The sequence below is a fragment of the Corvus hawaiiensis genome, chromosome 13 (genome assembly GCF_020740725.1).
Source record: "Corvus hawaiiensis isolate bCorHaw1 chromosome 13, bCorHaw1.pri.cur, whole genome shotgun sequence".
Taxonomy (NCBI): domain Eukaryota; kingdom Metazoa; phylum Chordata; class Aves; order Passeriformes; family Corvidae; genus Corvus; species Corvus hawaiiensis.
This window is the reverse complement of record NC_063225.1, coordinates 9,636,634-9,649,628: the sequence shown is the minus strand read 5'-3', so window position 1 is coordinate 9,649,628 and position 12,995 is coordinate 9,636,634. Positions and strand designations below refer to the sequence as shown.

The 12,995-nt window shown below is 42.5% G+C and overlaps 1 protein-coding gene and 1 long non-coding RNA gene across 11 annotated transcripts in view; one reads left to right on the top strand and one right to left on the bottom strand.

The window, feature by feature from the left end:
• The window catches only part of MEF2A (myocyte enhancer factor 2A), an 82,647-nt gene extending 78,374 nt beyond the window's left edge, over positions 1-4,273 (bottom strand). The window contains exon 1 of one of the 8 annotated variants that reach the window (XM_048317166.1): positions 3,969-4,273. The gene's annotated coding sequence lies outside the window, so the exon portion shown is untranslated. The remainder of the gene's footprint in view (positions 1-3,968) is intronic. The other 7 variants (XM_048317158.1, XM_048317157.1, XM_048317163.1 and 4 more) reach the window with 7 other exon arrangements.
• A 295-nt stretch (positions 4,274-4,568) lies between these two features.
• LOC125332779 lies at positions 4,569-10,553 on the top strand. Of its 3 annotated transcripts, XR_007206616.1 has the most exons (4): positions 4,569-4,677; positions 5,312-5,350; positions 5,532-5,899; positions 6,612-10,553. It is a non-coding gene; the product is annotated as an uncharacterized LOC125332779 (long non-coding RNA). The 3 variants fall into 3 exon arrangements; XR_007206614.1 differs by having other exon boundaries at positions 5,312-5,899; XR_007206615.1 differs by lacking the exon at positions 5,312-5,350 and having other exon boundaries at positions 4,580-4,677.
• Positions 10,554-12,995: the final 2,442 nt, after the last annotated feature.

The window sequence follows — 12,995 nt, the reverse complement described above, 5'->3', positions numbered from 1 at the left end:
ATACATTAAATATAAAGAAATCTAGAAAAACTCTTGCAGAACCATTAAACAGAAACCAAACCAATACAGTTGATTAAAAGAAAAAAATTAGTCCCTTAATATGGAGGAAAAATGTCTTCTTTTCTACTCCCTAAGCAGTAACTTGAAAGATCAAGTGTTAAGGTAAGAATGCACCATATGAGGGGAGTGGTCAGAGGTAGCAATCTAGATCAGATGCTGACTTTCAAATAAATAAGGCAACAGATATTACTGCAGACTACAAGCTCATTATTTATTAGCTGGTGCTCTACCACAGAACACATGCTGGGGGGGAGGGTAGCTGTCATACTACACAGCTGAAGGCTGGTTTGAACTCTCAGTAATACTATTTTGTTCTGTTACACTGGATATTGCATCAATGACCTAAAATGTATTTTGATCAGCTGTTCAAAAAAATTCCTCTAATTTTTTTACTGGAAGGTCAACAAAGCTAATTTGGGGGAGGGGGGAAGTGAAAGAATGTCTTGTGTCATCTCACAAACTTCCTAAGACACCCAAATCACCTTGCAAACATCCAGGGGAAAAACCAGCTACCTTTACTTATTTCAGACCTGACAGCACCTTAAACCACGGGGATTGATTCTAAGTGTACATTTCAGACACCTAAATTAAAACTACAAAGCATTACACACCTTCAAAGTCTTTATTTATTTCACTGACAGGAGCAAGAGTTAAACTAACTGCACGTTGGCACCACCTCAGTAACAGTGACAAGTCCATTCAGGTAATCCCTGCATGGGCCTTTCAGGGCACAGGAAGGCACACAAGAAAAAAGGGAGGGCTGTATTTATTTTCCCTGGTTACTTCACCAGAGCTGAAGGAATCAAATCTGAACACAAAGCACCAAATTCAGCCATATTATCACAGACAGAGATTTTGACTTTTGTTCCATTTGATCCATTGAAGAACACATTATTACACATGTGAAATAATGTCTTTCCAATATAATAAATGTGAAACCTTAAAGTGATTTGTGCATTAAGAAGCACATATGTTGCCACATGATGTTCCAATTAATTCAAAGGAAGATTTGTTGCAATGAGAAGGAAAAGCAGATCCCAGTGCTTTGCACACATTACCAGGCTGCTGTCAGGACTGAGGAGGTCCAAAGCACAAGTTTTACACAGAATATTCAATCCTTTAAAAATAAAAAATTAAGAATTTGGTGAGGCAAGTAAAATGTGCTAATGGTAATTTTTAGAAAACATATACTTTTAAAAATTCAACTAAACCCCACAGACCTCTATCAAGCAAGGCATAACAAACCACAGTTATTACTAATTCAAGATATTCTTTATTTAGGAAAAAAAGCTGCCAAACTAATACAGGTTTGCTCATTACACAGCATTAGACTACACTACTTTCAGTACTGTTGGAGAATTCATCAGCTGTGTTTTGTTAGGAGGGCATGGCTGAGGCAGGCAAGGTAGCACGGCATTGTTCACAAAGCAGAGTGGTGCCTCCAGGCCCTCTGAAGCAGCACTTGGGCCCAGAATACACAGAATGACATCAACAAGTTATCTGAGAAACTTGGCCAACATTCTAAAATAAACCCATAAAATCTCTGCTGCCCACATTAACCAGTTTAAGGTGAACCACACACACTTCAGCTCAAAGGTTTCTAAATAAGATGAGTCTTCTACCATAATAAGCCATTTTACTCTCCAGAATTATTTCCAGTTTGAATTCAGCCATGTCCTCCTCATCGTGCTAGTCCAACATGACTCAACTTCTCTAACTTCATAAAATTCAATGTTCACTTTCTTCTCCGTCTGTGGTTTCACAGAGAAAGAAACTCATGTTGTATTATAGGGATCTAAATCCAGGGGTCTGCACATATGCAAAGCATTCCATGGGCCCACTCACTCAGAGGGGAGCAGTGACCACATCATTTTAAACACACACTGAAAAAATGGAGCCAGACAAGCAAACAGCAAGCTAAAGCTGATGTATTTCCACCATTTCCACCATCATCTGTAAATGTCTGCTCACAAATAAATCAGAAATGCTGGAATGTTAAAACTGATTTAGATGAACTCCAGGGGCAGAGAGAAAGAGTTTCATGTACACTAAAGCTGTCCCGAGGTAGAGCCTGTCCCTGACATTGAGGGATTCTTCCCACTTACCGATGATCCTCCTCTGCTACTACTGGTGGACCACGTCAACTACAGATGTAGGAAAGAATTATGAAGGAGAAAAATAACTGACCAGGGCACTGGGTTATTTTCTTTATGAAATTCCAAACTGAATGCCCTCAGTCAAAAAAGGCTCATCTGCAGCTGCCCAGCACCATTATAATCCCTAAATATTATGACAGTTTGTTCCATTCTCTTATTTTTGATCTGCTGGCTTAACAAGTATAGAATTTTAAAATATCATTTAATAATGATACCCTTTAGTGAACAAAAGCACCGACATTATATTCTTTACTGGAATTTATTATAATCCTTCTAAATTATGTAATTGAATAATACGTCATTTTGCACATATTCTAGCACCTCAATGAAAAAAAAAAATAGTTTAAATGAGGAACTTCACACTTCTCCCCCAAATGCAAATCACTTGTGAGATAGGAGGAAAAAACCCTAAATATTACAGTCTTACATGCAAAAGGCATTTTAAATTATTTTAAATATGGACAGAATAGACGACAGGAATGTTGCCCTGACATCTTTTGCACGGGTTATTTAAATACTAGATAGCAATAAGAAGACACCAGAATTATCTAACAAAATATAGCTGGCTAGTTCCTAAAAGAAAAAAAAAAAAAAACCAAACTTGCATAAGGAACAATTGTGTATAGACAGTTCACATAATTAAGCTTGAAAGCTCATAGCCTTCCTCACGCTATATAAAAATTTCCCAGACTGTGAAAAAGGTTTAAAATAAATACATCTACATTACCAATTCCATACCAAACCACTTTTTTTCCTTACTACTGTTTACAAATTATTCCTTTTCCTTCCTCCTTTGTACTTCCCAGAACCCCTTTCCCCCACTGCTCATAATAAATTTAGTCGTTGTATGTATGTATGTGTATGGGACACAATGTTTTTACACTAAACAATAAAAAAACCCCTCTTCCTAAATTATCCTTTTTTTCCTCCACGAAACTCCAGTTTCTCAACTCTGAAATTAATCACCTGTCAAACAAGGCACTATGGTCAGTTTTTCTGAACAATTCCACTCTCCTTGCCGCTTAGCATCTCAAAAGCAGGTAAAAGATTTATTGCAAAATACAGCTCCATAAACTTAAAAAAATTAAGTCTTTCCAGCCACAAACGAAGCAGTCTTTTTTCCTCATGACTTCTGCCGCTTAACACAAAATCCTGCTGGCAGCACAACCCCGCTGTACCTTCAGCCTTCTCCCTCTGGACAAAACACCCTCCGGTTCACACATCAGGAGCAGTTCTCCCGTGCCATTCCCAGCACACCTTCCTGCGGCGCACAACTCCTTGAGCCATTCCCACCTCCCCCTGCCCGACCCCCGGCCGCTCCCGCCGGCGCATTCCACGGACAGGCTCCTGGGGAGGCTTTTCCTGTTGGTTCGTTGTTCGCTGCGATGTCGCCTTCCCCAACGACACCCAGCACAAAGGGTCCTTTCCCCGCACCCCGGGCGCTCCAGGGCCGCGTACCCCACCCTCCTTCGCCCCCTCCCGCCCGGTCCCCGGGGCAGATCTGCCGGCCTGGCCCATAAATGTCCATCCCCTCCCGCAGGAAGTTTGGGAAAGGCCCCGGGAACTCGCCCAGCCCGGGACCCCACCGGCTCCCCCCGCTCCGCTCTCTCAGAGCGGGATGGGGCCGGCGGGGGGGGACCCTCCTTCCTTCCCCCCTTCCTCCTCCCGCCACCCCTTCGGCCGCTGCCCCCGACCCTCGGGCTGAGGGAACAACCCCCTCACGGCCGCGCGGAGCCAGGACCCCTCGCTCACCGCCGCTCCCCCGCTCGCTCCGCTCCCGCCGCGGCTCCTCAGGAGACACTGACACCGGCGCACGGATACCGCGCCGCGCTATTTTTGGGAAACAAGGCCCGACCGCGGCCGGAACTACAGTCGTGTCACACTCTCCCCTCGGTATCCTTCCGCAGTTTTCTCCGCGCAGCTCCGGCGGGGCCGAAGGCGCTCAGCGGGGCCGGGCAGGGGCGGAACGGGGTGGGGATGGCGGGGAGGGGCGCGGTGCTCCCGCGGCGGGCGGTGGGGCGGGCACGGCTGCGCTCCGCACTCGAGGCATCGCCGGATTACTTTGTTGGGCCGGGGAGCGGCTGGGCCTACATTCCTGCCCGCCGACCCGCTGCAGAGTGACGGCATGCACAGCCAATTGCAGCTCCCGCACGGACAGCTCGCCAATCAGGGCGCAGTTGGTGGGCGGGGCGTAGAGAAACGTGGAGGCCTTGAGTGACAGCGGAGCACTCAATCAGAAAGCAGGGAATGGAAGCGACAGCCAATCAGAACCGAGAGAGGGCGGGGTCGTTGCGAAGGGAACGCCCCGCCGCCCCGAGCACGGCGGGCGCGCACGCGCAGAGCGCTGAGCCGGGTGCGCCGGCGGTGACGCAGCGGGCATGGCCCGCCCCGAGCGGCGCCTGCGCCAACGCGGGGCCTTTGGGGCCAAAGCAGGGCTTTGGGTTGATTAAAACAACTCCCGGTAAGTGGTCCCGCGTCCGCTTGTAAACCCCCCATCCTGAGCGTGCAGCAGGGGACTACAGCAGTTACCCCCACAAACAGCTCAGCTGCCCGTGTGTGTCACCCTCAGAAACCACCACCGCCTCCCCAACACACACACACACACACACACACATATATGTGTAGTATGTGTAAATATATAAATATACACGCTATACTATGTAGATACCTTTTTATATATAGTGTATATACAAACACAATGTATGTCTAGTATATACAATATATATACTATATAAAATACATGTACTATGTATATATACACTATATTGTATAATTGTGAGAAATAATGATAAAATTGAATGAGGACAAAGTCATCGAAGCAAAACTATTTATTAATATAAACCAGTTATACTATTAAATATATGTACAAAATATATAATGTTTTCCATAGTATATATACTATATACTATATGCTGTATAGTATAAACATTATAAATACATGTATATAGTACGCTATATCAATTATATTATTGAAATTATAGATACAGACATAGATATATATATATAGTATATATATTTAATCGTATGTATAGGGAATATGTATATACTATATAGATATATAAAATGACTATTTTTCTGACTGGCTTTCTCTCCAGCTCTGAGGACATGAGCTCTGTCTCCACGTTCAGACAAAGGTGACAGTCCACCTCAGTTCCACCTCCATCCATCCATCCATCCATCCATCCATCCATCCATCCATCCATCCCTACCTCACATTATCTCTGCCAGAGCTCCCATTAATTTTGCTCTAAGTAGAAAAGACTACTCGGGAATACATAATAAAAGACATAAAATGGGCGTCTTTCTCCTTCACAGAAGGCGGCAGCTGAAGAGCGACCCAAAAATAAAATTTTGATGATAAAATGATACTTGCCAAAAATCATCTGCGCTCTACAGCTCTTCCAGATTTATCCTGTGAGATACCCGCAGCCTCAGAGCAGAGTGACAGGAGCCGTTTCACAACACTACATCACTGAAAGGGCACATCTCTAATCAGGACACCAGAACCAAGGGTGCTGTCTCCGAAAAACAGAGATCAGAGGGTGTTCTTTGTATTTGAAAATGGTATGATTAACTGAGCACAAAAGAAGTAGCTCCACAAAAGATTAGGAAATAGGATGCAAGAAATGATGACAGAAACTCCCATCTGACAGTGTGATGACCATGCCATAGGATGAAAAAAGGTAGATGCTCCATGATCATTCCCAAAATGTTAATGTAAATTTCTGTTGTCTGTTTCCAGAAGTTTAGCTCAAATGGAAGCAGTAATTCACAGCTCTCAGAAGTGCTAAAGTTCAGGGTTTATAATGTACAGATTAGTTTAGATTAAAAAGTGCAGCCAGTAAAGAAGTTTCTGAAACATCCACATTTTGATCAGAACAAGTGCAAGAGTAGACACTTCTTGTGGATCTAGGAAAAAGCTTCTAAGTGAGAAAGACAACAAAATATAAATATTTGCCATCTACAATCATATTTCCAAACTGATTGTTGCTGATCTATAATAATCAGGAAGATATTTAAATACATACAGTTTTCTTACAAGTCTCAACATGAACAGTCCAAATGTCATTGATTTTTATATGAATATGATTTATTCTCTTTGTCCTCACTGTACCTATCATCCATAATATCTGTAAGATCTATTACTAGAGTCTAATGATTAATACCATGAAATCCTCTCATGGCAGCAATATGCTGAGAAGATGTTAAGATAAAATACTGAATATTTAAGTTATAAAAGTCAGTGGGAATCTGAGTAAGACACTGAAGCAAGGCCTGAGCAAGGACTTCTTGATATACTCATTAATTATTTTCAGTACATATTATTCCAAGCTGGCAAAAAATAGAGCAGGAAGCCAAAGAGATAAATAATTGGTTCTTATCTGTCCTTTTCAGTGGCACTACAACAATAAGCAGAGCATGTGTTGCTCAAGGGATTTCTCTGTGAGCCTTGCAAACAATACTTCAGGGGTACAGAGCAGCCTCCTTCGCACTGAAATGCATTCCTCCCCTGATGGAAACACCGCCCTGTGCAACAATCGAGAAAAGGAAGTGCAAAATTCAGGTTCCAGTTGAAATTCCAGATGTTGTTTTCCACGTGTGACAATGTGCTGCCACATCTGCTCCTGCAGGCCCCTCATGGGAGTGGTGGGGAACAAGGCTGGGTGGTGGAGAGGTCACAGATGTTCTCATGTGTCACAATGGCATGAGTGAAAAATATCACCCCTCAGGCTAACACAAATAAAGTCACAGAAGACTTGGTGCATCAAAATCACTGAAATCACTACCTGACCTGATGGTTCTGCATTTGGTTTAATTTCCAGGACAACTGCAAAGGCTAAATTCACCTGGATAATACAAAGGGTGCAAAGCTGTAGGTGATAGAGAAAAATCTGCAGAGAAAAAATTGCAGTCTTTCTAAGATGCAGCAAGATAACAAAGCCCCAGAGAACATCATACTGGAGTGTCAATATGACAAGGGAAAAATTACCACAAGCATCTGCCAGGATCACTCCTGAGAGAAAAGGAAACAACCACTGAATGCATTTCTGCCCATCTTACGTACAACCCAGAGACTAAAAAGAGCCCCCTGAAATCTCTTCCCTTGGCCAAATAGCAGGCACTGCAATTTCCATGATATCCAAAGAAAAATAAACTCAGAGCAATAGCAAATATAAAGAAAGATATGGAAAAAATATACCAGTGTACCAGTGAAAAAAGATACTAAATAGCCTCAGAGTTGAATAGAGTCATCATCTAGCAGTTGTTATGGCAATAAAGCTTTCCCTTGCATCTCTATTCCAGTGCATTTCCACCCACCCATTCAAGGTATTTTGGAGGCACTACCACCAAAATCGTATCTCTACTAACTTTCAACTTACATTTTAGGACCTTCTTACAAACCACTCCAGAGATGTACCATGGCTTTTCCTCTTTTCAAATGCTCCTGATATTCCAGAAATCAGCTTTTTCATCTCATGTCCTGGAGAAGAGAATCTGAGCCTCATGCTTCTAGAGGTGAATGTTGTATAAAACCAAAATGCAGGACTTTTAAAATCATAGCTAAAAAGAATAGGGGATATTATGTAGCTTTTGCATGTTTGCCAAACAATTAAGTTACCCTTCAAAGGGAAGGGGGAGGGGGGCGTCTAAGAACAAGGTTTACAGAACAAGGTTCCTACAAATTGCAGGCCAGATTAATTCTTAACATTGTTCCACTTACAATGGGGGAAATACTCTGTGAATTAAGATTTTGTAAAAGACTACTGATTGCAACAAAATCGAATTGTACTCACAGCATTTCAGGATGGGAACTCACATTAGAAACAAAGGGTAGGGGCAGGGGGGACTCCCACCTAGGGAGCAGGAAATCAGAGAGGAGCAGATAATGGTTCCTGGCCATTAACGCTTTGGGTAACCCTGTTAACCCCGTGGTCACCTCAGCACAGACACTGCCTGTCCTCTCAGGGAGCTGGCTGGGAACAAACTCCCTGGGCTCCCTGTCTGTGCTCAGGAGTGCTGCTGTTACACTCTTTGGCTCTGGTGTTCCACTGCACACAGATAAAAACAAGATTTCCTTATTTTACTGAAGTCCAAGTTGCCTGACAATGCGTGAATTAAATTCACTCAATCCATTCCATAAACTGCCTTCTGTAAACCACTAGTATTTCCACATCATTATATGGTATATTCAGTAATCTGATTGCCCTGGGAATATTTGTTTTTCCAAAACTTGTGGCCAAGGTACATAAGATTAGATCAGACACAGCTTGTATAAGAATGCTGTTATGGGGGTGTACAGTATATTTGCTAGTTTTGAGTTACAGGTAAAAGTTCTCCTTCAAACTCTTCCAGCCAGGGGTGCAAGCTCAGTTCCCTGAAGTTTTCTGCTGCAGCACTTGGAACCTTTAGTTTTGCTTTGCTCTTGGTGTTCTAATACTGGAGGATCAACAGGGAAAATGCTGGTATTGCCTCACTGAGGCTACGCCCAGCCCGTACCTCAGCAAAACTTGTGATATTTTATAGGTCCCCACAAGTCTCTCTGGGATTCACGCTCTTCTGCCGGGATTTTCTCACCATTCTGCGTGTTAACATGAACCAACAGCTGGGTTTAGGAGATCTGATATAAATAGCAACATCATGCTGCGAGCAAGCTTCTTGGAAAGTAAAGAAAATATGTTATTTAATGCACTCTGGCATTTGCCTTTCCTCCCCTCATTCCTAAGATGCACTTCTGTAAACACCCATAATGACAAATGCAAAGAAGTTGACTTGTTCACATCGACGTAACAAGTGCTGCCTTGAGCGCAGGAGATGATATCCAGAGCATTTTACCTCTCCCCTCAGCTGGCAAACCCTGCACAGCGGCGAAAAGAGGCAGAGTGTGGATGGAAATTCCTGCTTCCAACAGCATTCAAGATTACAACCTTTGGTATTTTATTTTCATGGTTGCTCCATGTTGCTTCAGAAACTTCCTGCTTTTGCCATATCTTTCCATTCATTAAAGTTGCAGCTTGCAATTAAACATTCTGACATAACATAGCTGAGATTTTTTGGCAGCAGCCTTAACCAGAGGTTTTCAGAGTTTCCTGCAGACGGCTTTAAATTTTCATATCCTCATGAACGCTTGCCACCTTCTTTTAATAACTTGAAAAAATAAGCCTCTCTTAGGAACTTCATTGTTGCTGTATTTCCCCAGCACTCGGTTGCTGCTGTTAGCAATGTGTCGTGCACATGTATATTTATAGAGGGAGCAAAGTGTTCATATGCACTCTATAGTTTGACATCTCATAGGGAACACACAGATTGCTTAGCAGATCTAAAGAAAAATAGTTATGTTCAATATTTTCATTATTAAAATGTAATTTTCTCTTCTGACAGCATTGTGTTATTTCACCCCTCAAAAATAATCATATTTACTGCATTATTCAAAACTTACAGGCCCTCATCTGTTAATAATTTTGTAGCTTTATACATATTATGACTGTTATATATTGCAACACTAAACTATTTGTATTATTTTTATGCAACAAAATATTTCTTAGGATAAATCTTGACCTTTTTCCAAGGAGCTGGAAATCACTTAAAAGGACTTTAAAGCTATTTGTATTTTTAAGGTGTAGAATATCTTTTATAATTTGGAGAGCTGTTCAAATACTGCTTGCCATTATCTCCAATATAGATTTGGAATTTCTTTTAAAGGGGGTCTTTTTAAGGTTCAGACTGACCTTAAAGTCTTTTTTCTTCTAACATTACCTGGCAAATAAATTCTTAAAGGGATATTATCAACTTAAGACCTATGCTTTAGTCTGGAAAAATTTCCAAGAGATTAAAGAGAAAATGGCTCCTTTTTTCTATACGTTTAATTTCTATATTGGAGAGCAGTATGTGTGGTCAGTATCTCATGCTGTTAGGAAACAAAAGGGACAGAAATAGATATAGGAGACCATAATACCTGAAACGTTTTTGAACTACTTTTTTAAAGCAGATTTGAAGTTGATGGGGCCTCTTCAAGTGACAAAAGACTTGTGGAACTCTTGAAAGCCAGATAAGTTGCGCCTGACTTGTGCAGAGCACCCTCAGCTCCCTCTGCAATCAGCTAAAGCTGCTCTTAAAATGCAAGTTTAAGTGTTATTTTTCCTGCATTTTGTCTGCTTCACTGTCAACTCACTGACCAAACTGCAATACAAAAAGGCACCATTTTTACCCTGATCTGGTAGCCTTCATATCCAGAGCCTACAGTGGTTCTGCAGGATCTGTTAGCGTGTACAAGGCACAACAAAGAAACTTTTAAAGGAGTTAACTTATGGAATAAAGTTTAATTTTTAAACTTGGGCAGTTTACAAGGTGAATTTTGGGTTTTTGTAATGGTGAACAGACTCCTCAGTACAAGTATGTCCTTGGTGCATATCCCATTGATTTATCTGGGGGCACATGTAGGATGGTTGGTCCGTGTTCCACAAGATAAAGAGCACCCAGCAGCTTCCCTGCTCCCCCTGGCCCTTCCAGGTAAAGGCAAAAAAGCCATGGATCCTCTGCTGGAGTTTGGAAAACAAGCTCAAAAATTTCCCTGGAGCGTTAACGTGGATCAACTGGTGTGCGTTTCCGAGTTCTGAATCCGAACAGGCATTTGTTACGGGGTTTGTGGTTTTCTTGGCTGTGATTTAGGATTATTGCATACTTTCTCAACCCTTTACTAAAAATATGCTCGGTTCTTACCATGAAATGCGGCAGCACATTTGTTGCAATCTCTGAGGATGGTTTCTTATCTGTCAAACAGTTTAGAAGACAAACTGGCACAGAGACAGCTCACCTGTTTTCTGTGGGTACTCGATGATAAACTGCATCTCAGACCCCATTGTGGCACCGAGGACAAGTGTTCTGAGACAAAGCTCATGTAAACAGGTCACCTCTCACTAAAATGCCATTTCATTCTCAAGCCAAGCCAGCTGGCTTTGGACATAAAGTTCTTTTCTCCTTGCGTGGGCAAACTTTATCGCCTTCCCATCCTTTTTCTCTTGCTGTCACATTACTGCAGAGGTGGCGGTGGCTGATAGCAGAGTGAGAAGCAGTGTTCAAAATGTGTCCAAGATAATAGTGCCTGGTCCTGCAGCCATGTGTTGAATCCATCCACATGATCTCATATAACCTAATCAAATGTCTCCCCTTTCATTATATGAAAGTAAAGATGAACTGAGATTGAGTTCAAGTTTTTGAGTTAAAAGGAAAAGTGCCCAAAGTTCTGGTGTTTGATCCTGCGTTTCATTGGTCTCAGTCACAGTTTCAAAGGGTCCAAGCACATCCTGTGTTTGCAGCTTTGGAAACTTTAATTTCAATTTTGCAAATCCTGTTGTGTTCCTTGCTGGAACGAAGCAAATTTCTTCGTAGAAAGCATGACCCTCTCCCACAGGGCAGAGTAAGAAAAATAGTGTTATTTGGGAGGAAAGCTGAAACTTTGGGATTGTGGGGTTTCTCTTTGTTGTCTTGTGGTTTGTTTGTTTCTTAAGATGCAGGTCCATCTTTAGATTCTAAAATGAAAGGCCTTCAAACTTCTCCATAAAACACTGCTCTAGAAAGTCAATGGAAAGTCTCTTAATTGATTCAAAGATCTGACCTGCACAGCTGCACCATTTGAGCACAATAGGTACAGTTTAACTGGTGTAGAAGCGGCTTAAATCTGTTTTACTACAGTTTAGCCAAGCTGAACTGTTCTAAACTAGGTTAAACCCATCACTGGCGAGGAAGCCAGGCTCTGAATTTGCCATGCCTTAGCTATATCTTCCCCTTGGGTAAAGAGGATGAGGCTACCTCAGATCACCCGGCGTTTCAGGCAGGTATGCATATGGGAACAGCTGACACATAAAGACTCCTTATCCCCGCACTAATTTGTCCGCTTGTCCACAGCCATAGTTACACTTGTTTATATAACAGCAGTTTAAAAGGATACTTTCAGGGGCTGAATCCATGAATGAGTGATCTCATTCAGGTCCTGACGTGCCTGACAACTCACCGCGCATCAGCTGAACCTCGCTAATTGACCGTGTGTGTTTGCTCTTAGCCCATGGCGATCGGCGATGGAAGAAACCCGTTTAGACTTCTCTTTTTCTTGGCCTGAGGTCACGCTGACACATCGAGGCTCACGTTTGCTGCAGGCTAAGGACAGGAATGCTGCCCTTCCCGGGCCACCACTGATATGCGGTGACTCCTTACGGTGCTGACACCAACAGCATCCCCGAGCTCTTGGTTAAATGGGATAACTGAGAGCATAAATCAGGTGTTAGCTCAGGTCAGTGGAAGTCAGCTAGGGATGGATTTAAAGCAAATTGACCCAAATCACTCCTAGTCCAGAATAAGAGTTGCTACCCAGCACTACTTTAACTAAATCAAGTACAGTTGAACCGAACATATACGGGAAGACTTTCAACTAACCATAAAAACCCAAAAATCTTATGTTCCTTGCCCTAAGGCATGTGCATTCACTTCAAACAAGAAATACAACTGGATGCATAAAGCAAGTGAATCAAATTCACAGCTATCCCTGCAGACAACGATCAGAGGGAGCTGTGGAAGCAGCAGAACCTTCTCTGGCTCTCCTGGCAGGTTTGGGACACTCATTTTGCGTTGTAACCTGCAGAAGGTGAGGGTGAACATTCTGTCTTGTCTCAGAAGTGTGTGCTCTGCCATCACTCAATCACAAGTATGTAACGACCCTAACTCAGCCCTGGTAAAAGTCAATTGTGAACAAACATGAAACAGCTGAGTTTGTTTTCATTTCTTGAG